Source organism: Daucus carota, chromosome 5, assembly GCF_001625215.2.
Source record: "Daucus carota subsp. sativus chromosome 5, DH1 v3.0, whole genome shotgun sequence".
In the NCBI taxonomy this organism is placed as follows: Eukaryota; Viridiplantae; Streptophyta; class Magnoliopsida; order Apiales; family Apiaceae; genus Daucus; species Daucus carota.
The window spans coordinates 15,510,567-15,536,762 of record NC_030385.2 but is presented as its reverse complement, the minus strand read 5'-3'; the positions used below and the strand labels follow the sequence as shown (position 1 = coordinate 15,536,762).

The 26,196-nt window shown below is 34.9% G+C and overlaps 1 long non-coding RNA gene, 1 other non-coding gene and 1 pseudogene across 2 annotated transcripts; all 3 read right to left on the bottom strand.

Annotated features, from left to right (window-relative positions):
• Nucleotides 1–14,894: 14,894 nt before the first annotated feature.
• On the bottom strand, nucleotides 14,895–18,710 carry LOC108221403 (uncharacterized). Its single transcript, XR_010291831.1, has 2 exons — nucleotides 17,456–18,710; nucleotides 14,895–15,378 (listed from the first exon to the last, which is right to left on the bottom strand). It is a non-coding gene; the product is annotated as an uncharacterized LOC108221403 (long non-coding RNA).
• On the bottom strand, nucleotides 15,385–17,456 carry LOC135152643 (uncharacterized; annotated as a pseudogene).
• Nucleotides 18,711–24,330: 5,620 nt separating the features above from the next.
• Nucleotides 24,331–24,437, bottom strand: LOC135146917 (small nucleolar RNA R71). Its single transcript, XR_010284010.1, has one exon. It is a non-coding gene; the product is annotated as a small nucleolar RNA R71 (small nucleolar RNA).
• Between the last annotated feature and the right edge of the window lie 1,759 nt (nucleotides 24,438–26,196).

Below are 26,196 nucleotides of genomic sequence, written 5' to 3'. Positions count from 1 at the left end.
TGAAGTTGTGATATCGAAGTTTCGAATTTTTCTAACCAACCCCTGTAACTTTGAAAAGTTACACTTTAAACCCTGGCCGAAAACTTTCAAAAGTTTACAAAATAAACCTTTTGATTTAATTTTCAAAAATTGTTTTATTTGATTATTTTAAATTTCAAAAATAGTTTTTAATTATTTCTTTATTCAAAAATAAATCTAAATTAGTTTATTAATTACTTTTAATTAGTAATTAATTATTTTAATTGGTCAATTAATTTAAATATTAATTGATTAATTATTTTGATTAATTATTAATTGATTTTAATTGATTAATTAATTGGATTTAATTATCCTTTTTGATTTAAAAATCTCGAAAAATAGTTTCGAGCTTTGAAATATTTTTCTAAATTATGTTCAAGGCTCGTTAATTATTTATGAAGGATATCAAGTCCAATTCCGAGTATCTGGAGTTGATTATTAATTTATAAAATGATTCTTTTATCGATTTTAATTCCGAAAAATGTTTAAAAATTCCAGAAAATTCTCGAAAAATCATTTTTCACCCGAGACTTGATTTGATACCAGACGGGATGGGAAATCTTATGTGTTATGTGACGTGTGTTATCTGTGTGATGTGTTATATGTTGATAGGGAGTTAGAAAACTGATTTGATCATATCTTTTGATCTGTAAGTCGGAACTAAGTGAAGCGAAAGAGAGACAGAAGCCTATAAAGTCTAGTTTGATATGACATAATAATATGATGGAGTCGAGAATGTGAATAATTGTTGTTAAATGTGCAGAATGTGATTATATGTTATTGAATGTTACTAATTGATGATTACGTGATATATATGTCTATTCTTGATATTATATACGTGATAAATGACTTATATGACATAGTGTCATGATTTGATTAATATTGGATAAGGACATATGGATTATAGGAATTGGAATTGGTTGACTGGTTGTTGGTTGAGATAAGATAACAGGTGGATTGTCTTATAAATAGATGAGACATTGTTAGATTTTCGATAGGATATATATGATAATTGATTTGTGATATGTTATGTGGAAGTTAATTTGACTATATGATAGAGTCAAAGCATGATTATATGCTAAGTGCTATCTGATAAGTTTAAAGGGGTATATAAGTGGGTATCGATATACGTGATATGTATATACGATAAATTGATTAGTGATTATAGTATTGTCTTATTATCGTTAAGGATTTGGACGGGACGTGTACGCTCGAAGACGTCAGAAAGTCAAACGGTGTTACAAAGCGAATAAGGAACGAATCGAGAAAGCGAAATGGTGTGGCGAATAGGGTATAGCCAGAGATGGTCTAGAGATTATGGTGTGCATAGATTGTGAAAGTTGAAAGATGAGATAGAGATGTGAGACTGGAGTCAGATTTAAGGCAAGTATCCTTAACCCTTCTCTTGGATATCTTGCGATTATTCTGATCCATTCTTTTTATATCTGTTGCAATTGTTCTGATTACTGTGATTATCCTCATCCATTCTTTCTAATCCTCAAGATTCAAATAATTCCAGTTTTACAAATTAATTCGAAGTTCAGATTGTCATTGAAGCATGTGTTGCTCAGTGATGGTTGGAACCTAGAATGACTTGGGATCTTCTTGATTATTCAACCTGCCATTGTCATGCTGGTTTAGCAGGCTAAATTCAGTAAACTTAGCCGATAATTGAGGATACTGAATAGTTTGGGATTTCCTGAACTATGTTTTATGAAAGAATGGACGGTGATTTATGAAAAGATTATTATCAACGTTTGATTTGAAATATTTCTGTTATTGATAATGATTGTGATTTTGTTCTATTAATATACGTTGGTTTGTTGAATTGAATTAGAGAATTGGATTATTGTTTTTATATAAACCTGTGGACCAGATGAGTGGTCATGTTAGGCCAATGAGTGCCTTGGATCCAGTGATAGAGCATGGCGGGGCCTGCTCGGGGTTAGTGCGGAACTGATCAGCTGCCTAACCTTGGTTTTTAATTAAAAATATGATAGTCCAATTCAATAATTCTCTTGAAAGATTGAATTACTCAGTTTCCATGGCTACAAGGTATTGCGAATCATTTCATACAATACCCTGATCTTATGTATTCATATCGAATCTTTTATTAAAGTATCTTGAGCTTGTGAACTTCTGTGCCATCTTATTCAGAATTGTCATTGTTTATTATTACTTGCTGAGCATTGTTGCTCACTCTTGCTATTCCTTTCTAACCATTTCAGAAAGGCTGAAAGATGAGATGATTGATTGAGATTGTGAATAAGGCTAATGCTAGGCGAGGAGACAGAGTTGAGGATCCAGTGGTCGAGGAGTGTTCAGGAAAGTTGATGAGGTTGGTGCAAGCTAGAGCTGTGCTATAGAGATTCAAGTGTAAGTCATAGCTGGAATAGTTGACAGTGATTCTTCTTATCGAAGATGATCTGATTTGGTAAGAGATGTTGTGTAATAATAGTGGTAGATTCTAATTTCAATACTGTAACCTGGATGCGATCCTGTTGCTTTTAGGGGGTTTAAATGTTCTCTTTCGAATCTTTTATTAAATGTTTTCAGGTTTTAAATTCTTTTGGTTTTATTATCTTAAAAAAAAATAAAAATTCAGGCTTTCAAAAGTGTTTAAAAATGGGTTTTATGTGGTGACGTCAGAATCCAGACCCCATTATTCCTGGACCGTCACAGTTGGTATCAGAGCAACAGGTTATAAGTATTTGAAATTAGAATATAGATTATAGTTTTAAGTTTTATAGAGGAGAATGTTGTGTGACCTCATATAGAGGTATTGTGAGACTATCTGGAAATAGTCTAGAGATGTGACAGGAATATAATCTAGTTAGATGATTAAGTTGAGTGTATATGTTTAGAAAGATTATGATTTCTAAGTCTAGACACTTGGATTTTAGTATGTTGACTCATTGAGATGTTGAATTGTGAGGAAGGTCAAGATTAGACCTGGATAGAAGAGTTTGATAGTGAATGATTGAGTTAAGAATGGTGAAAATGCAGAGTTCAGAGTATTCTGACTATACTGCATAGTTCAAAATGGTCTAGTGTATTGATTTGAAAAGGATAAAGATACATGGTTCATAGTATGTTGACCATGTCAGATATTTGGAAAAAGGTATATTGTTTTAGTGAGATATGAAGAGTCAGTGTAAGATATGAATTGTACAGAATTAGAAGGAGAGATTTGTAGATAGAGGTTGATAGATGAGAAGTGAATGATAGAGGTGATATATGTGAGTAAGTTAGAACGTTAATCCTCGACGATGACGCTTCAAGCTAATCGGGACTTTAAACGACATCAAGGTGGGCCTATAACCCATAGGTTGGCGATCCATACAATCGATGATATGCTACATGTTTTTGCTATTGACTTCACAGATAATGGGGATGAAGTGGAGGCCAAGACTTATTACGAACGATAACGTCTACTATGAATTTTACAAGGCTGCTATGAACGAACGTCAATCAACTATCGAGAACGTTGAAAGGATGACATAAATCGAATAACGATTTCGTAAAGTAGAGTGGGAATCTGAGGAGACCTTGGCAATACCTCTTTTCAACTAAAGATTTTTTTTGATTGTTTCTCATCAGTGAGATATTATCATGATATCTTTTCTACCAAAGTTTCGATAAATGAGATCTTCAATTTCTCAAATTCTAATATGACATTGATATTGATTATTGATATGAGTTGGAAAGCAGAGATGTATGATAAAGGTTTGTTGTGAAGAGACAGTGATGTTCCTTGATATTGTTTGACATTTCTTGACATTCCTTGATACCCTTTCATCTTCTTTGATATCCCTTGATGTTCTTTGATATTTTTGATATTCCTTGACATTCGTTGATATTCCTTGACATTTCTTCAAATTGATTGGGATGAACAACCCTATTTATAGGGGACACAAGGTATACATGTCTGTGTGATAGGAGTTGAATGGGACGCCATCACTTGTGTGTGTTGTCATTACAAGAAGGTTAACAACCTTTAGTAGTGTCTAATATGGATACGCAACATTAAGTTCATTTGATCGTATTGATCTCCCAGTCACCCTTGTATTCCAATGTGACCTATTTTGAAAACACCTAGTTCTATTCCAAATTTTCCCAAAGATTGATTCTTGGGAAATGAATTTTGTAATTGTGAAAGTTTGATTCTCCTATTTCTTTAAAGTCAAAGGTATGCCAAGATTGATCAAAAGGCGGATGACGATATGATATTACGAAGCGTGTACGTTTTAGTTTTCTTCGGGGGATTCCGAGGACGGAATCCTTATAAGGGGGGTAGAATGTAATATCCCATGTTTTTAAAATTAGTTTATGATTATTATAGATCTAATATGTTGATATTATTGTTGGCTTTAATGGAATAGTGATCTGATTATGTGAATAGTGTGTATCTGATTATTTTTGTTATGTGGATTAATATGGATTTTACAAATTATGCGTCCTCCTTCTTTCTCTGATTCCGAGGACGGAATCCCTATAAGGAGGGTAGATTGTAATGACCCGGATTTTTAAAAATGTTTTTATTAGTATTATAAGTGGTTTTCTTATAAAGAAAGGAATAAGATTTAATATATTATTCCAGTTTAATGAGTTTTCAAAGTTTTATATTTAAACCCCGGGTTATTGTGTTATTGATAAGTAATTGTATTTTCAAAACCCCGGATTTTTTGAATTTTTTTATTCTCCTATCGTGTTAATCCTTATTTATAGAAAGTATCTATGTTGAAAATTCTTGAAAAAACATCACAATTTTTAAAAATAACACATAAATAAATCGTGCATTCAACACATTTGTAGCTGGGGTTCAACATTTGGGGTTTGGATAGGGTCTAGAAACATAAATATCTACTTCTACTTCTATTTATATATATAATAGCGAACATGTTCTTGTCAAGCCTCCCTGAGCAAATAAATTACCTAGCTCCGAACCCGAGCCTAACTACATTTGTAGCTGGGGTTCAACATCTGGGGTTGGGATAGGGTCTAGAAACATAAATATCTACTTCTACTTCTATTTATATATATAATAGCGAACATGTTCTTGTCAAGCCTCCCTGAGCAAATAAATTACCTAGCTCCGAACCCGAGCCTAACTCCAAACCTAACTGCTCCTCATATATTAAAAAAATATGTTATTCTTAGGAATTGAACCCAAGACCACTCCAACTCAATTACACCACTTACACCAATTGAGCTACACAATCAATTAATTTTTTTTATTCAAAAACATTAACCACATACATTAAAACTGTTGTATTTATATTATTTTCAATATCTTATTTATTTGAGATAGGTATGGGTCTTTTTACATACAACATATGTTTCAATTTCTATTTGTACAAAGTGTGTGCAACATATGTTATAAAATAATGTGGTGATGATCCGCCCCATCATGTATCACTTAACAATAACGCAAATCTACGATAAAAAAGAGAAATAAAATTAAAACAACGCGGACCACACATCTTCTGAAATTACACACCTAGAGGGGGGGGGGGTGAATAGGTGTTATGGCTAATATGACCGATTTTTAATTGTTACCGAATAGTTAAACTGTCACAGACAGCTTGCTGTTAATTTCAGAGTAAACAGTCAGCTAGCTAACAATGCAGATGCAATGCAAAACAGATATAATCAGTAAGCTAGCAACACAGAGAATTTTAGCCAAGTTCGACCCCTATCCCTATTGGTCTACGTCCTGGTCCCCTACCAACTGGTAAGGGATTATATTATTAATCAATAATGTTAACGGTTACAAGATTCAATAATATAACTCCCTTTATCCCTTGTTCCTGTTATCAGCTTGCTGAAACCCCTGAAACACAAACCAAAAGCTCTCCAAGACCTATACTTCCCAAGTATACTCTTCTAGCTAACTAGTCCCCTTGTTCCCTTGTTTCACAAGCTGGATACACAGCAACAAAACTTTACACTTTGAACAATACAATGTATGAGTGTAATACAACCGAAACTATGAACTCAATATAGATATATAATCGAATATAAGTACTAGAGCTCAAAGAAGATTTTGCAATGTAAGTGTGTTGTATTTCAGAAAGCTTGAAGTGTGTTCTTTTTTTTAAAAACGGCAACCACACTCAAGTTTATATACCATCATTCCAAACGGTCATAATTCAACAAATCTCTAACGTTCTTGATTTAACAAATCTCACGTTTTATTTGCTTGAAAGATGAACGTTTGAACAACGTATATTTTACTGAGTAAAAAGCGTCAAAACGTTGTGAAGATTTCTCAATAAAACGTTTATATAAAAACCATAATTTGAAATCAAATAGGAGTAGTTTTAGATAAGATCGAATAAGAGATAAAAACTCCTATAAGTTAGGAAATCGTTTTTGTTTGAAACTCTTGTTTAAAACCGAGCTCTAATATTTATATACGTCATATATAAATATTAAAGTCCTTACAAATCGATTTCTAATAAATCTACATGATTTTAGGACTTCATCTTTATCCGCTTGCTTTCCTGTCAGTATGCTGTGAGCCTGCTGATAGTCTGTGAACTTCCCTGTAAGCTTGCTGACAGTGAGCTGTCATTACTTAATTCCTGAAATACTGTTAGCACAGATATATTTCTTTGATAGCTCGCTAACAAGCATCAGTTTTATGATATTAGCTTGCTGGCAGTGTGATCATCAAAACCTTGAGAGTATCATCTTCATCTAATCATAATTTAGGATATCGTAGTTCACATATCAAGAACAAGTTTTCATCAAAATCATGTTATGTTGGGTGAAATTATTTAATAATTTTCAATAATAATTTACAGATACTTTTAATGAGGTATATTATATAGATAATATGATGATGACCTCTATATCCTCACGAATTTGAATATGGAAAAATCAATTCAGTTGTAGTTTTTTATGCATAATTTTTTTTTAAAATATAGTACTTATTATTATTATTATTATTAATTCTATTAGGTTGCAAATATAACATTTTCATATGTACTTATTTTGTCAAAAAATAATAAATTCGTCAATATTATTTAATTTTCATATTTGCTATTAGGTTGCTCGAAACAATACGATGGCACGTCAATATTATTTAAAACACGACATAAACTAGAGGCTCATGCCTCGCACGGGCTTTTATATATAATAAAGACAATCAAGGGCAAAAGTTGTCAAGAAAATGATCGTGAAAAGTCCCGATACGATCTGTTAGGTCCCGATACGATTGTAGAAGGGGGGGTTGAATACAATCGTCACAAAATTCGCGCGGAATAAATCTGATTTGGATATAACTAGATCATCAGATTTTAATTAATTAAATAAACAAGGTTCAAGTAAAAAGTTATTTAAACTTGAAAGTCGTTATTAAATTAATTAGGGTTCACTTTTAATGTCCACTAAATATTTTAGAATAAATTTGACATGAAGTATTCTAATTTAGAGATTAAAACAAACGAGTGATCAAAGCACAAAAAATTGTGAATTTAACGAATTGCAAGTTTAGCACAACTTGAAAGCTTTACAATACTTTGAACACTTTGAAATGAAGAAAGTGAGGGCGTATTTATAGGCAAGCAATTTGAACTAGTATGACATTGCTAGCTATGACATTCTAGCCAGGTATGAGATTCCAAAGCTTAGGTATGACTTATACAAGGAAGGGTATGACATTATAAGACAAAACCATGCTGAAACAAGGGAAGGAATGACATTCTTTAATAATGTCATGCTGAGAGTGGAAGGTATGACATTATTGAGCTTAGCCTTCAAGTAAGACATGGCATGACATTCTATGCCAAAGTCATATGGAACCACACGGTATGACTTAAAAAGCCATGGCTACCAAAGTCTGTATGACATTAAGAAAAGCCATAGAGTGACACACGGTAGGACATTCTTTAAGAATGTCATGTCCACTGAATATTCGGCAGTACGCACGCTGCTTCAGTAATACGAGTTATAAACTTTCGTCTTTTAGCCAGCTCCTTAGAAATGCTTTTAATCCCGCACAACGTATAATCTTTAATTAATAAATATTTAATTTAATCCAGAAATTATATAAATAAATTTCTAATATTATTAGACATTTATAAATATAATTTTCTAATTAATTAAAATAATTATTAATATAAATAAATCCTTACGGTCCAAGCTGCGGTCTCTTGAGGGCCGGGAACCGGACTCCTTTTGCCTTGCAAATAATAAATCAATTCCATCCGGGGTTCCAGCTTTAAGATTATATCACTTTCTATTGTGCTGGTGATAATTCTTTTCCCGCATAGTCAGACAGGACTAAGATTCGGTCTCCTGTGGGTCTAGAACCGGATCCCTTTTGCTTTGAAAATTATAAATCAATTCCAACCGGGTTTCCAGCATTATGAATATATCACACTTCATTGCGTTGGTGATAATTCTTTTTCCATAGCTAGACAGGTCTGAGCGACGGTCTCCTTGTCCTTCCTTTTAGCCTTCTTTCTTTTGCTTTCTTTTTGTAAATTAATTCTAAATCAATCAACTTATTAATAAACTTAATTATTAAATTAATTCTAATTGAATTAATTTAACAAATAAATAAATTAATAGAGATTAATTATTTAACAAAGAATTAATTAAAAAGTGTATATTCCAGAAAGCAAATGTCTTGAGCCTTCGTCTTGATCATCACTCGGCTTTAACGACCACCTTCCTTTGATGTTAAATATTCAATATATATAGCTGACACACAAATGTACTGTCTGGTTCATTTGTGCCTAACTAAATTGAATATTCTCCATCAATTAAACATTTGAGTTGTGGTCAGGTCTTCGAATCTTCGTCTTCTAGTTCAACTTCATTTTAGTACACATATGGAATCTATGATGAAATAAATGCTTGAATCTTCGTACGTTCTGAACTCCTTGAACTGCTACACAATTTATTTAACACTGAGGCTTGATCATATGAAATGAACTTCTTCCAGTGGCTTGTAGCGGATATCTTGGAATTCTTCTAACATTCTGATTCTTGTATCCACTTTACTTTCTTGATCTGATTCCAGCTAAAATATCTATTATCATAACTTATCAGAGACTAATCCAGGTTGAGTTACAAGTTGAGTTACAAGTAGAGAGGTTATCAGACACAAGTTGAGTTATCACTGGTTGTACAAATAGGCTTAGACATGTAACTTGCAATAAGGCCTTTCAATCTCCCCCTATTTGTTTGTTAAACACTAACACACAAATTCAGATGAGGATAACTCAACTTACAACAACTAACAACTTTTTATGACTTAATAAACATTAATACCAACTCAACCTATTAGGAAACAATCCCAATTGTTAAGAGAAACATAAAACATTTAAAATGTACATAGTAGATGGTTTTTGGTAATACATATAACATTGTACCAGTCTTCATTATTCTTCAGATAGCTACTTCCTCTGGAATGCCTTTCAGTCAGTTAAGACCTTTAAATCTCTCTAGAGGCCTTGCAATCACCTTCCAAGATCTAACTTGTAATTCTCCCTTAATCTTCTCCCTCATAGGTTCCCTCTTAGATGATAGATTAGAACATGAATATTCTCCACCTAAGTGAGGCATTGAACATTCTCCCCTTAATATCATGGATTGTAGAATATTCTCCCCCTCAGAGTTCCTCAGAGTTGTGTCAATATTTCTCCCCCTTAGTTGAGGAATCCTCAATTGTTATCAATAATGATACCAACTGATTAGATAAGACATTGAATGACAGAATCCAATATGAAGAAGACAGGGCTTCGTAGAAGGTGCATCCAGTAGAAACGTAACCATAGTAAGCATCCACTTAGATAAAACATTTTAGATACCAATTTTGAATAATACGGTTTAAATGTGGTAAACAGTGGGTGTCTCACTAAAACATTCTGCAGGTGTATCACTCGACGCTCAAAATATCTCTCAGTTTATGGGTAAAGGTGTCACTCATAAGTTCTGTAAGTGTTTCACTCCACACAAATCCTGAGCTTCCAAAGTGTGATGTACCTGCAATTTAAGATCACCTTTGCCTTCTCATGGAAGGTCATTGGTGGTGCAATGGGAGTTCGTAATTCCCAGTCCTCGTAGACTCGTCGGATAAATCCAAGTCATAGTCCACAAGTTGCCTACTACTTTCAGAGAGTAGTAAATCCTTTAAAGGATCCAGAGTTTGATTCTGGGAGGGTAGACAATAGGCCTTTCAATGCATGAAACCTATGTTTCCCTCAGATACCTGTTAAGGCACTTGATCCTTAGAAGAATCCTCTACTAGAGTAGATTGCTTTTCACCTTCAAGGGTGAAAGATCCTTTTGGGGATCCGGAAATGTTCCTTCTGGGAGGGTAGACAAGGACGTTTTAGATGGCAACGTGTCCAAGTTTCCCTCGGATGCCTATGAAGGCACTTGGTTCAATAAAGAACCAGCAATTTCAGTGTTTATCCCTGATATGGACGACAAAGTTATTACAACCGTCAATTACTTGAATATTTACCAACCACAGAAATATTCACAATATTAGTATTCACAACATAGATACCTATAGGAAATACTATACAAGCATGCAACAAAATTAAAATAGAAATAAACATACAAACTATTTACAAGAGCTCATGTCATGTTTAACATTCCAAGTTCACAAACCAATCTTGAGAAAGTGGATTCATCAAGTGGTTTAGTGAAGATGTCAGCAATCTGATCAGTTGATGGTACAAAGGGTACCACCACAGTTCAATTCATGACATGTTCTCTAATAAAATGATACCTGATATCTATGTGCATGGTTCTCGAATGTTGTACATGATTGTTGGAAATGGCTATTGCACTTGTATTACCACAAAATATAGGAATTTGGTTTTATACAAGTCCATAGTCATTAAGTTGATTCCTAATCCACAAGATCTGAGCACAACAGCTACCTGCCGCAATATATTCTGCTTCGGTTGCCGAGGTAGATACTGAGTGTTGTATCTTGCTGTACTAGGAAACCAACTGTCGTTTTAGAAACTGACAGCCTCTATAAGTGCTTTTCCTGTCTATCCTGCAACCTGCATAATCAGAATCTTTATAGCCTGTTAGGTCAAAACCAGTATTCTTAGGGTACCAAATACCTAAAATAGGTGTACCCTTAAGATATCTAAGAATTCTTTTAACAGCTATAATGTGTGACTCTTTAGGATCACTCTGGAACCTTGCACATAAATATGTTGCAAACATTATATTAAGTCTACTTGCGGTGAGATAGAGTAGTGAGCCAATCATACCTCTATAGCTTCAAATATCAACTTTCTTACCAAATTTGTCCTGGTCAAGCTTAGTGGCAATGGCCATGGATGTCTTTGCCGGTGAAGAGTTTTCTAGATTGTATTTTCTTAGAAGATCTCTGACATATTTGGATTGGCAAATAAAAATTCCATCATCTTCTAACTTACTTGAAGACCAAGAAAGAATGATAGTTCACCCATCATACTCATCTCGTAGTTACTCTGCATCAACTTATCAAATCTCTTGCACAAGTTATAATTAGTAGAACCAAATATAATATCATCAACATATATTTGAACAAATATCATATTATTTGCAATTTATAGAAGAGAGTTTTGTCTATGACACCTCTAGTAAAATTGTTTTCAATTAAAAACTCAGAGAGGGTGTCATACCATGTCCTGGGGGACTTCTTGAGGCCATAAAAAGCTTTAAACAAGAAGTATACAAAATCAGCAAACTCTGGATTTTCAAAGCCAGGGGCTGTTCAAGTATACTTCCTCTTCAAGCTTTAAAACTCAGAGAGGGTGTCATACCATGTCCTTGGGGACTGCTTGAGGCCATAAAAAGCTTTAAACAAGAAGTATACAAAATCAGCAAACTCTGGATTTTCAAAGCCAGGGGCTGTTCAAGTATACTTCCTCTTCAAGCTTTCCATTTAGAGATGCACTTTTTACATCCATTTGATAGACTTTAAAGTTGGAGTGTGCAGCAAATGCAAGAAAAATTCTGATGGCCTCAAGACGTGCAACTGGCTCGTAGGTTTCATCAGACTCAATTCCCTCTTCCGGGGAGTAACCTTTAGCAACCAGTCTGGCTTTGTTTCGTACAACAATTCCATCACCATCAAGCTTATTACGGTAGACCCGTCTAGTTCCAATATAACACAGACTTGTTCTTTGGTGTTGGAACCAGGGCCCAGACATCTTGTCTCTCGAATTGACTAAGTTCCTCTTGCATGGAAAGAACCCAATCCGGATCAGCTAGTGCATCTTCAATTTTTTTCGGTTTTTCTTGAGATAGAACACCCGAATATAGACATTCATTTTGAGTTGCACTCCTAGTCCGAACACCAACATCTGGATCACCAAAAATTAGATCAAAGAGATGATCTTTACTCCAGATCATCTCCCTTGGAAGATTTAATCTTGATGATTCGCCAGAATTATCATTGTGATGTTGTGTTTGACCAGTTGATCCACCAACCCCCCCTGAGTTGCTGCCAGGTTGATTAGATGATCCACCACTGGTACTAGTAGAGGCTTCATTGTTTCCAGTGTCTCCTACACCATTACCTGGATCATAATCACCATTGATAGTCTCATTACCTGTTGCAGCATCAGGTTATTCATCATCATCATCATCATCATCCGAGTCTGAGTCGGGATAATTATCAAACTTTAGTGACTCAGATGGATCTTCAATTTGGATACTTGGGAGTTTAGTGTCGTCAAAAGTAATATTGACACTTTCCTTGACTTGTAATTGATCAATGATAAACACCTTATATGCTTGAAGCGAATAACCAACAAAAAAATTACTTTAAGTGCTTTGGGTTCAAAATTGCCACGATGTTCATCTCCATCCTTAAGAACAAAGCATTTAGCTCAAATACATGAAAGTACTTGACCGTTGGTTTCTTTCCGTTCATACGCTCATAAGGAGTTTTCATGTGTTCCTTGTTGATCAGAGTTCGATTCTGGGTGTAACAAGAAGTATTCACAGTTTCAGCTCAAAAGTAGATGGGCAACCTTAATTTGCTTAGCATAGTTCTTGCAGCTTCAATCAAGGTACGATTCTTCCTTTCCACTACTCCATTCTGTTGTGGAGTCTTTGACGCTAAATATTGTCTTGTTATGCCATTGTCAGAGCAAAATTTGTTGAGAGTTTTATTCTTAAACTCGGTTCCATTATTTGACCTTATTTCTCTGACACAAAGTTTATCATTCGAATCCAACTCGATCTCCTTGATAAGATCAATTACCAATTGCGGAGTTTCATCCTTAGAATGTTGGAATAAAACCCATGTGAACTTAGAGAAGTCATCAACAATCACCAAGGCATATCTCTTTCTTGATAAAGACATCACATTGACTGGACCAAATATAGTTGCAGTGGTTCAGTAATGTTACTGGTGTCTGTGCCTTTGTATGATGCTATTTAGCCTTCCCATCTGACATGCCTCACAAAGTCCTTGTTGAGTGAATTCCAAAGGAGGTAGTCCTCTCACCAAATACCTTTTGACCAAAGAGTTTACAATTTTAAAATTAAGGTGAGACAGCTTCTTATGCCATAGCCAACTATCTTCAGGTGAAGCCTTTGAATAGAAACAATTATCTTCATCATTGGTTCCTGAATTGAGATCAGCTACGTATAAGTAAGCTTTTCTTACTCCACAGAGAGCAAGACGGTCATCTTTAGTGTGAGATATCAAATACTTCTTATTGACAAAGTTTACTTGGAATCCCTTGTCACAGAAGATTGTGCTTGAGTCCTTCAACACAAAGAAGCTTTTTCTATGATAACATTTCCAGCATGTAAATTGCCATATCCCGTAGTACGACCTTTGTTGTTATCTCCAAAGGTGACAATCAGGCCAGCTCTCTCAATCACATTTAATAGAAGGGCTCTATCACCGGTCATATGTCTAGAAGATCCACTATCGAGGATCCATACAATCTTTTCAACCTTGTTTGGCTCCCTGCACATATCAAACGAATTAAACCTTCTTCGGAACCCAAACTTGGTTGGGCCCGGCATAATTAAAGAATTGACCTTTGTCAGCTTTGACAACAGATCCTGTTCGAATAACATCAGCATCCACCTTGACTGTACTTACTTTCTTACAAACAGCCTTGAACACTTTAGGTTTAGGCTTAGGAACATAAGTATACTTCTTGTTAGGAGAAGGACCAACAGTCTTGGTTTTTGCAAACTTACTATTCATGTGCTTTCTAGGTGTTGTGTTTTCTTTGTTAGCATGCATACTTTTGAAATAAGCAGACATTACATTAAACGCACACAACATGCAATTATCAACACCACAAGGTTTATGGCACATATCAACTAAAGGAACAGTAGACATGTTATTCAGAACAACAGGGGGTTTAATAGTTTCTACATTACACTACGCCATAAACGCTCATATGCAACGCTCAATAATGTTGCCTTATACCCCAAATGGTGTTGCCTTAGGCCCGAAATCAAGATATGCAACACTTTCTGAGCGTTGCATACGCGAGCCTTGCCTTTGACCTATAAAGCAACGCTTTTGGCTATCTAATGCAACACCGAAAATGTATTGCATAATACATATAATGCAACACCACCCTTTTATAAAGGCAACATCTCCCGGTGTTGCCCCTAAAGGTGGACACACATTAGGGGTGGGTCCCACTCCATCTACCACGTCAGCTGGGTCTCACTTGACACGTCAGTTGAGTCCCACCTGACACATCATCCGAGTCCACTTTCCACGTCATGGGTGGGTCCCACATGGTAAAATATTAAGTGGGTCCCACATATCGTTTGCAACACTATATATTTTAATATGCAATACCATGTTTATATTTGCAACACTATAAATTAAATATGAAACACTAAATAAATATAAACTGCAACACTGAAAAAAGTAAAATGCAACACTTTTTATAAAAAATTGCAATATCAGTCTTGTACATTTATAAATCCCTTCCTAAACAAGCCATCAAACTACAAGCAACCCTGTCATAATCTTTCACCAAACCAACAGTTACAAAATGTCCCAACAAAATACCAATCCCAACAACCAACAAAATAGCTAAGTACTGAATCTTTCAATGGCTTAAGGCAGTAACATAAATCTGCCAGACTACATAGAAGGCACCAGCAGCATCCCTTGATGTGTAACCAGTTATAGATATTGCAATATCACCTTACTATTCTTTACATTTTTTACCCGTAGCCACCAACAGCTTTATGGAAGCTGAGAGAAGGGAAATTAAAAAGAAGCTTCCGATTTGATCTTTTAATTGCATCCTGTATGTGAAGTTCTTGCCAGGGGAAATGGGGCATGTGGTTCCATACACTCCGTCTCCGTATGAGTTTCTTGTCTGTTGAATCCCATTCCTGCATCGAGAAATAAACACAATTAACACACAAATGCATGACTAAAAATGATCCATTTTAGACACATATGCATGACTAAAAATGATATATTTTAGACACACATATGCAGGACTGGCCAAGAGAGGAGAAATGGCTCGTCCAGGCGATTATAAACATTAATAACGACATTGTCATTGGTAATACAGCATAGCTCAGGCCCTGGAAATTGACCATTTATCAAAATTCCCTACATATGGACTTAAGTAAAATTGTAAGTAAACACACAGGTTATATATTTAACAAGACAAACAACTACAATTCTCAACCAGGCTTCGGCCTTTTTCTTTTTTCTCACAACACAAAGATCCCGTGCTTTTTTACTTCCTAACTTCTGTATTTTTCAGTCGGCGTCTCTTACAATACAAACAGAAGTCTTATTTATAGACTACAAAAATAAATACATGCATCACTGCTTACATATGCTTACAATTAATATTAGCCTACCAAAGAAGACTTGATTATCCCTGTGACCAGCCTATTTTCAAGAGCTATGCAGCAGTACATGTACCAGGTTTCCTTGACTTTTATCACTGCTATGTATATATGTTCTGATGGTTCACTTCAGTGCAAGCAAATCCTTTCCTTTTATTTTTTACTCATGCACCAGGATCATCCTAAAAACTGCGGTATCAATTCAACAACAAAACGCTAAGCCAAGAAGAGGCAGTTGACCCTAACTAATCTTTAAATTTGAGCAAGTTGACTCTGTATTAAATTAATATTATATATAATCAAAATAAAAATCTCCAATAGACTCTTGACAAAAAAAATCTTTTATGGACTCAATATGTACAATGCGCCTTGTTGAACAATTTGGCTACCAAGAATTTTCAAATAAAAAGGTGTAACCTGGCAGCACTCAATATTTTTTCTTTCTATACGCTACTAAAAAAACACAATTATCCTTGTATTCCAGATTATTTCTGTACATGTGATCAGCTAGAGAAATGAATGAAACTGATGGTGTTTGATCCGTGTGGTTCATAGCATACAGCTCAATATACGAAAGATTACTAATTAATAGTAGTTAGAAAGCCAAAACCATTATCCTATGCAAAAATATGATGGTTCAAATAATTGATTATTCAAGTCTGGTAGTCTCTCTAAAAAAATAATCAAAGTCTGGTACTAAAGCACATTGGTAGTACCTATAAACATAGGTTTCAAAGTACATTAATAAAAAGTTCACGTCAAAATTTGGAAGCTTAACATTTCACAAACTTGAAATAAGTCAAGACCAAAATCTCAATATCAAGGTAAAGATAAAAACCACTCCATAGAGTAGTACGCCCAATCATAATGAGAGGATGTTATTGCAGGCTATCCAAAAGGATTATTTTTAACATAAGAAAGAACATCGGCTGCTTCAACAAGGCCATCTAAGAACAATCGATGATCATGAAACCTATTAATCATTACTACATTGCAAATATAATATAATCGGACCAAATAAAGCCAATATCAAACTATAGTCTTACCTAACAAATTGTCCGTCATATCACAAACAGTGTACTTCGTGGTAAAGATTGCTGTGTTAGGCTGCGGCATCAAGAAATATTATAATAAAATTTATACAGTCAATTTAAATAATAAAGGAGCTGAAAAGAAAATTTATTGAAATTGCAGGATTTAGCAGTGCTCTGTAAGGTTCGTCGTTAATTAACAGTGTGTTGGAGGAGGAGTATCCATGATTTCCCTAGACTTCATTAAGTTCCTTCAAGAAAACGGGCATGCGCTTATTTCTCAGGCACTTGAGCCCAATATTAGTACAATCATCATGATCCTGGCATAAATTTAACAACATAATATATTTATGTAGTAAAACTTGCATATTCTAACAAAAACTAATTATTTAAGTTACTTATTGCAGCAAAAAATTACTTACCCATATAAACAGTAGCTTGTTTCTATGACTTCCCAATAAGGTGTTCAATATAGCTTTTATATTATGCATGTCATTTCAAAAAAAAAAATGAAAGCCATTAAATCATCTATGACTCTGAAATATTAGTAAGTTATGAAATGGAACATTACTCACTCTCTTGCAGCAGACCAGAGTCTAATTTCAAATCTTCCAAAGCAAAACTTCAAGAAATTGGATCTAAACGGTTAATAAGCATAGAAAGACTCCCAGCTGATCTGATGTAGAAAAATCAGAATTCTGAGAATATTTTTGAGTCCACTTTTCTAAATAAACTGCTTGAATCTAGAAAGTTTTAGGTGCAGTATGATATACCATTGGAAAGGTATAGGAGTCTAGTTTTCAGCAAATTTTACTGATCAAAAAAATACATTTTCTACATGAAGTTATCCCATTTTTAGTCAGAGGTGGTCAAGCTGTCCAGGATGGTACTCCTCTGTGACTGTATCAATATGTACCCCAACGAAGAGGGATAAGGCATGTGAAAGTGCAATCACAACCAGACTTGAAGCTCCCAAACCCTTGTCCCTGTACATCTTATCGGCATTTATACAAGAAGTTCAGTACAAGTGTACAACATCACTATTCACAATTATCAAGCTAAAAACGTGTAACATTCATTTAGTTCCTTCTACTAACACCTTCGATTTTAAAAGAGATGGCATGTTAACATTGTATCATCGTGGTTTTTGCAGGGAGACGAGTTTGAAGTATCGTGCCTCCAATAAAATCAAACTGATTGTAATAAGTCAGGGCAGAATTAAAAATATAGGATCCATTCAGGGGTTTCTTCTTGATTAATTGATCCCAACCTAGCTAATATCAACTAAAAAAATACAAATTACAAGCAGATAGCAACTAAAAAAATACAAATCTTAATCACAAAAAGCCCTATATGCAAAATCTATATCTTAAATAAAAAAAGGAATTACCAGTCTAACTGAACAATGGAGAACTTGAACCCACAACCAAAACCACAACCGAGAAGTTGAAATCCCTAAATCGAAAAAATGAAACCCTAATTGCAGATGCCCAAATCCCCAAATCGAGAACTAAAAACACCGAAATCCCCAAATCGAGAACTGCGATGGAGATATGATGGTGAGAACTGAGCAAAATCCCCAAATTGTGAACACCGAAACCCTAATTTGAGATGTGAGGTCGAGACTGTGCGGTGAGAATGGAGGTCGAGATTGTGAGGTGAGAGAGGTGAGAATGGAGGTCGGGACTGCGAGAGCGGCGCAGTGAGTTTGTCAGTTCGGGAAATAGAGGTGAGAACGGAGGTCGCGACGAGAGTGTTTGTATGAGTGGTTTGTTCGGAAAATGGAGGTGTTTGTTTGAAATGTGTGTCTATGTCTGAAATTTCATTTGGGGGGAGTTTACCCGCTTAAAATTTCAGCAGCCAACGTGGAATAAAGATTATAACTTACTCCCTCTGTCCCAATCAATTGTATACGTTTCTTTTTCACTGCTCGACACGCTTTTTAAGACTCTTATAAAACATAGTTCTACAATTTATTTTTAAGATTTTTCTTTTTTGTATAAAAATATAAATGTTATACTTTTATACAAAAAAAGAAAATCTTAAAAATAATTCACAGAACTATATTATATTGAAGCATTAAAGTCCGTGCCGCGCCCCCGTCCCCCAATGTATACTATTGACTGGGACGGAGGGAGTATATATTTAATTTTAGATTTTAATTTAAATTATAAATGAAATATATGTGTGAAATACTTACTTCTAATTAAATTAAATATTAATACAATCAGTCAGTTATTGTACTATTTATTTTTGTTAAGTTTTTATGTAAAAAATATTAGAATATAAATATCTATGTACAATACTTGATTATATATATAATTTTTCTGATTAATAAAATGGTTAACTTTAATGCAACACTAGTGTTGCATGGTATCGTACCTTGCAACACTAGTGTGACGGCGCAACACAACATACATGCTTAATGCAATACTATTTGAAGGAGTGTTGCATAAGATTACTAGGACATAGCTAATGAAACACTAGGGGTGCAACACTTTAAATAATGCGTTGCATATGAGCACTTATGGTGTAGTGTTAACATTTTCAGAAGTTCTAATGTTATTAGTAGATGAGCATGTATTGTTACCATTCCTGCATTTAACAAACTTATTAGGCTTGTTGAAATTATTCTTTAAGCCATTAGCACCTATGCCAGCTTTGGGCGAACTGAATGTGCCCTCAACTTGCATTGGCTCTACAGATGCCAAAATCTTCCTCTCATTCTCAATATCCTCTAAATTCATTTCATATTGAATAATCACGGACATATCAAGTAATGGTTCTGCGACAGGGGTTTTGAATAAAGGCTTGGGAGCATCCTTTAAAACATGTGGGATACCCTTGTCTTCAGCACTCTTAACAAAAGGAGTTATATTACTAGCCTTACCTACCGACTTGTTGTAATCGAAACCTATACCAACTTTCCTTTTAATCACTTGTTGGTCCACTAGAATCTTAACAATATTAGTCGACTCCTTATAAGCAAGGCACCTAACCTTCTCTTCAGCTAACAGCTCATTCAACTTTTTCTCCCTAAATTTTAACACTTTGACTTTATTATTCTGAGTCAATAACTGACTAGTTAGTTGTTCAATTTTAAGGGTGAGCACTAGTTTTTCTTTTAACTTTAACTCATGAACCTCCTACTTTAAAGCTTTGTGTTCTAGAGTTAAAGCTTTGAGCTTATTAAGAGCATCATCACGTTCAGGCTCTAATTGCATAAATAGTTTAGGGCAAGTAGGATCTACCGGAAATCCGCTAATGCGATGTGGAGGTTTAGAAGGTTCCATGAAAGCCACTAGAGCAACATTCCCCCGCTCTTCCTCCTCATCACTATCTGTGTCATCCCAGCTTTTCCCTTTGGCCACATAGGACTTTCCTTGGCTGCTTTGGCCTTGATGCTTCTTTAGCAGAGCCTCGTACTTCTTCTTTAGCTCGTCGTAAGATTCTTTCTTCTTTGCCAGCTGATTGGGCTTCTTGCACTCCGATGCAAAGTGACCAGGCTCATCACAGTTGAAGCATTTAAACTTGCTTCGATCAACCATCCCAGTCTTGTAAGCCCCTTTTGAAGTTGTGGAAAAAGATCCCCCTTTCTGGAATTTACTACCAGAAGATTTAAACTTGTAGGAGGGATTCTTCCTGAATCTCATGTTGCTAAACTTCCTAGCAAACATAGCAAGAGATTCGTTCTCAAGCTGATCCAACTCTTCCATAGAGTAGAATTCATCATCACCCATACTTGTTGACGTATGTCCTATTTCAGGAACCACATACTCCTGGGTGCATTTAGAATGTACACTAACCTTTCGCTCTTTCACAACAGGTGATTCTATTACGAGGGCAGTAGAATTGCTGATAGATGTAGACGCATTGATCATCTTTCCCCATCCGTATCTCTGTTTCATCTGGACATGTTCCAACTCATAGGTTTTCAGAACGCCATAGAGTTTTTCTAGTGAAATCTCTGACAGATCTCTGCTCTCTATGATGGCAGTTATCCTATGTTCAAGATGCTCAGGGAGTGTCAGCAAAAACTTCAGGTTTACCTCTTTGTTGTCGTAGTATTTCCCATTCAGATTCAAATTGTTTATCAAATTGTTGAATCTGATGAAAAAATACTTCAGAAATCCCTTCTTCCGGATTAGAACCAAATTGCTCGTATTGAGCCACAAGAATTTCCTTCTTGTTTTTCCGGACTTCCTCAGATCCCTCATTGATTATATGCAAAGTATCCCATATCTGCTTTGCACTTGTACAATTAACAACATTATTGTACATGACACGATCCAAAGAATCAATCAGAATCAGCTGTAGATTCATGTCCAGTTGAATCAACTCATTATCCTCAACAGAAAACTCAGCAGGAGTTTTTAGATAAGTTCTGTGAGGAATCGTAACTCCATCTTCAGTATGTTCCAGGATAATATTCATTAGGGGCGAAAGACCCTTCGTCAAAATATTTATGTATTTTCAATTCGTCGCCCGGAGGAACAAAAGTATGTGTCTCGTCCAGAGACCAAAATTAGCCTTGTCAAAAGGTGGAATTTTAATGCTGCTAATTTTTGTGGTAGACATGGTAGAAGATTTGAGTGTTTTGGAAAAGATTTGGATTTTGAAAGAAAAATAATTTTCAATCAAAAATAATTTTTGGAATAAAATTATCTCGAATTAAAAATTATTTGAAAAAAAGATTTGAAAGAAAAATAATTTTTGATCAGAAATAATTTTTGGAATAAAATTATTTCAAATTAAAAATTATTTGGAAAAAGATTTTGAAAGAAAAATATTTTTTTGATCGAAAATAATTTTTGGAATAAAATTATTTCGAAATAAAAATTATTTAGAAAAAGATTTGAAAGAAAAATAATTTTTGATCAAAAATAATTTTTAGAATAAAATTATTTCGAATTAAAAATTATTTAGAAAAAGATTTGACAAAAAAATAATTTTTGATCAAAAATAATTTTTGGAATAAAATTATTTTGAATTAAAAATTATTTAGAAAAAGATTTGAAAGAAAAATAATTTTCGGTCGGAAATCATTTTTAGAATAAAATTATTTCGAATAAAAAATTATTTGGGAAAAGATTCGATTTTTGAAGGAAAAATAATTTTCGGTCAAAAATAATTTTTGGAATAAAATTATTTCGAATAAAAAATTATTTGGAATTTTTAGAAAGTTTCAGAGTGAGTATGAGATCTGATAAGGTAAATTATATAAACCTCGCTCTGATACCAATTGTTAGGTCCCGATACGATTGTAGAAGGGGGGTTGAATACAATTGTCAAAATATTCGCGCGGAATAAATCTGATTTGGATATAACTGGATAATCAGATTTTAATTAATTAAATAAACAAAGTTGAAGTAAAAAGTTATTGAAACTTGAAAGTCGTTATTAAATTAATTAAGGTTCAGTTTTAATGTCTGATAAGCGTGCATTTTATCTTAATATTGTCCCTGTATTTTAGTTATTTTGTATTTAATTGGATTTTTATTTAATAAATATTAATGTTTTATTGTAGGATGCAAGGAATTCTAATCAAATATGGATTGGAGTTTAAATGGCAAGAATTCGTGATTAATTCGAATAAAATTCGGATTTTGAAGCTAGCTGCGCAGCATTCACTGTTTGGGCCATATCTGGAGTTCTAGAAGTCCAAATCAAGCGATTCAAGAGCCCACGCGAAGCTTAGAACAAGGCCTTTAATTCAGAGGTGGACTTGCATTTTTATCCCTGTCTAATCAGCCCAGAATCAGAGTCAAAAAGTCAACTGCGAATTTCCACTTTTGGAATTCTATTCTGATTCTGAAATCTCCTTGTATTTTCATTAATTCATTAAAAATACTTTTAATGGAGATATTACGGTTTGGTATTCAGACCTAATTAGAGAGAGACATCGTACGAGATAGAGAGTGGAGGCTCGAGCAAGAAGAGGAAGCAGAAGCGAGACGGAAGAGATTTCAGCCATTGAAGACATTCAGTGGATTTGTTCCTTCATCTTTTTGTTTAGATTTCTCTCCTTAACTCTTATTATTATGAACATGTTCTCTTCATCTTTGATTGATTTTGAGATTTTGAGTATGAACTAATTGTATAAAGTTGGGATTTTTATGGAACCCTAGCATGAGGATTTTGGTGTTTTGTTAAGAATATTGTATGCAATTTCGTGATTTACTCATTCAAGTGTTTTTCATGTTAATACTTGCTATTGTCTGATCAACTCTAGTGGGTTATCGAGTTAATCATAATACTGAGAGGGTTATGATTAATTGACACAAAACTTGAATGGTGCATGATTATATCTTTGATTATAATTTAGTTACGGTATAGACATATATTGTGACCATGCATAGCTTTGTGAATTGATGCTTAATTGGATTCCGAATATTAAATTGGCATAGACATATGTTAGTTTATTTGTAGGAATTATACCATAGTGATTTCGAGAGAAGCCTATGACCATTGAATTCTAGCTAGTAAATTGTGATTTGCCGCAATATTTCGCGACTCTTTTACCGATATTCTTGTGTTAGGGGGAAGTAATTATCCTGACTTATCTTCTCATATTTGAAACTCGTTAAGCTCTTTAGTATAATTTTAGTTTGTTAATTTAGTTTTAATATAAAACCCATCAACAATTTATTGTGTTCGATAACTAGACTGTTAGATATTATTTGTGATTGATACGTTTAAATAGTCCTTGAGGAACGATATCTGGTATTTATTACTATATTACTTGTTTGCGATTGTGTACACTTGCACATTAGTATTTTACGCAACAAGTTTTTGGCGCCGCTGCCGGGGATTATTTTAGTTATTAATTGCGAATTTGTTATTCTTACAGTTTGGTTTTTGTTACTTCTGTTCTAACGGGAGTAATTTTTTTTGTGTTCATCAGGTCTCTTTGTGCATGAGCAAAAGACACCCAGTGATATTTGCTTTTGATCCTGAAATTGAGCGAACATTCAATAGAAGAAGAAAAGCACAACGCAAGATCAAGCAAACACAAGTAGCTATGGATGACAATGTTAATAATGGAGACATTCCAGCGGGTGCATTTATTGTGGATGATAAAGATCGTGCTATTCGGCAATATGCGGCACCCCGTTTCGAAGAATTAAATTCGGGGATCATAAGACCCAATATTCAAGCAACACAGTTTGAGTTGAAGCCGGTCATGTTCCAAATGCTTCAGACTATTGGTCAATTCAGTGGGATGCCTACTGAGGATCCTCACCTTCATCTTCGTCTATTCATGGAGATCAGTGATTCTTTCAAATTTCAAGGAGTAACTGAAGATGCTTTGCGCTTGAAATTATTCCCTTATTCTGTGCGAGACAGAGCTAGAACCTGGCTTAATTCTTTACCAGCAGGATCAGTCACAACATGGAATGATTTGACAGAAAAGTTCTTGAGCAAGTATTTTCCTCCCAATATGAATGCAAAGCTCCGGAATGAGATCAATTCTTTTCAACAGCAGGATGATGAATCTTTGTATGATGCATGGGAAAGATTTAAAGAATTACTCAGAAAATGTCCTCATCATGGTATTCTTCATTGCATTCAGATGGAGACTTTTTATAATGGTCTCAATGCTCAAACAAAGATGGTGGTGGATGCATCAGCAAATGGGGCTCTTCTCTCTAAGTCCTATAATCAGGCTTATGAAATTCTTGAGACAATTGCTACCAACAACTATCAGTGGCCATCTTCTAGAGCTCAAACAGGTAAAAAGGTAGCTGGAATCTATGATGTGGACTCTATAACTTCGATGAAGGCTCAACTAGCATCTATGGAGCATATGCTCAAGAATCTGAGCATGGGCAATAATCAATCTAAGGAGCAATCTCTCAGTTCACAGATTAATCAAACCAAGAATGTTTCTTGTGTATTTTGCGGTGAGGCTCATACTTATGATAGTTGTCCTTCAAATCCAGAATCTGTCTTTTACATGGGAAATCAAAATAAGGGTGGCCCTTACTCGAATACTTACAATCAGTCATGGAGGCAACATCCTAATTTTTCTTGGAGCAATCAAGGGGCAAATTCTGGAACTTCAAATGGCAACGTAAAGTCCAATTTTCCACCCGGATTTTCTCAACAAGCACCTCAGTCTAATTCACTTGAAAATATGTTGAAGGAGTACATCATCAAGAATGAAGCTAGTAGATCTCAAACTGAAGCTCTGGTCCAAAGTCAAGCGGCATCCTTAAGAAACTTGGAGAATCAAGTTGGGCAACTAGCTAATGAGCTAAGGAATCGACCACATGGCACTCTCCCTAGTGATACCGAAAAGCCTAAGGGTGTTGGGAATGAGCATTGTAAAGCCATGACATTGAAAAGCGGAAAGGTTTTGGGGAACACTGCTATTGATGCGAAACAAGATGAGTCTGTTGAACCGAGTGGCGATGAGGAAAATTCTGCAGGTAAGGAAATCGAGAATGACAAGGTATCTCCACCAAGGTCTTCTTCTGAGAAATCAAATATTCAGCTACAACCTCCATTTCCTCAACGTTTTCAAAAGCAAAAACAGGATGTTCAGTTCAAGAAATTTCTTGATGTTTTGAAGCAGCTTCACATTAATATTCCACTTGTAGAGGCTCTTGAGCAGATGCCTAATTACGTGAAATTCATGAAGGACATTCTTACGAAGAAGAGAAGGTTGGGCGAGTTTGAAACTGTAGCTTTAACAAAGGAGTGTAGCTCATTCTTGCAACATAAATTGCCTACGAAGATGAAAGATCCAGGGAGTTTCACTATTCCTTGCACTATTGGTGACTCTTATTGTGGGATGGCATTATGTGATTTGGGGGCTAGCATAAACTTGATGCCTATGTCGGTGTTCAGAAAATTGGGGATTGGAGAAGTTCGGCCTACTACTGTCACTCTTCAACTAGCTGATCGATCTCTTGCTCATCCAGAGGGAAAGATTGAAGATGTTCTGGTCAAGGTAGACAAGTTCATATTTCCTGCTGATTTCATCGTGTTGGACTATGAAGCTGATCGAGAAGTTCCCATAATCTTGGGAAGACCGTTTCTTGCTACAGGAAGAACTCTAATCGATGTGCAAAACGGAGAGCTAACTATGAGGGTTCAAGATGAAAAGGTGACTTTCAATGTCTTCAAAGCAATGAAATATTCTGATGATGTAGAAGATTGCTCAGCTATCACCATATTTGATGAGCTAATTTCTGATAAATTAGACTCTAATTCTTCTCATGATCCTTTGGAGCAATTAATATTGAATGTTTCTCAAAAAGAAGATGATAATGTTGAACTCCTAGCTTGGTTGGAAGCTAATTCACAGGTT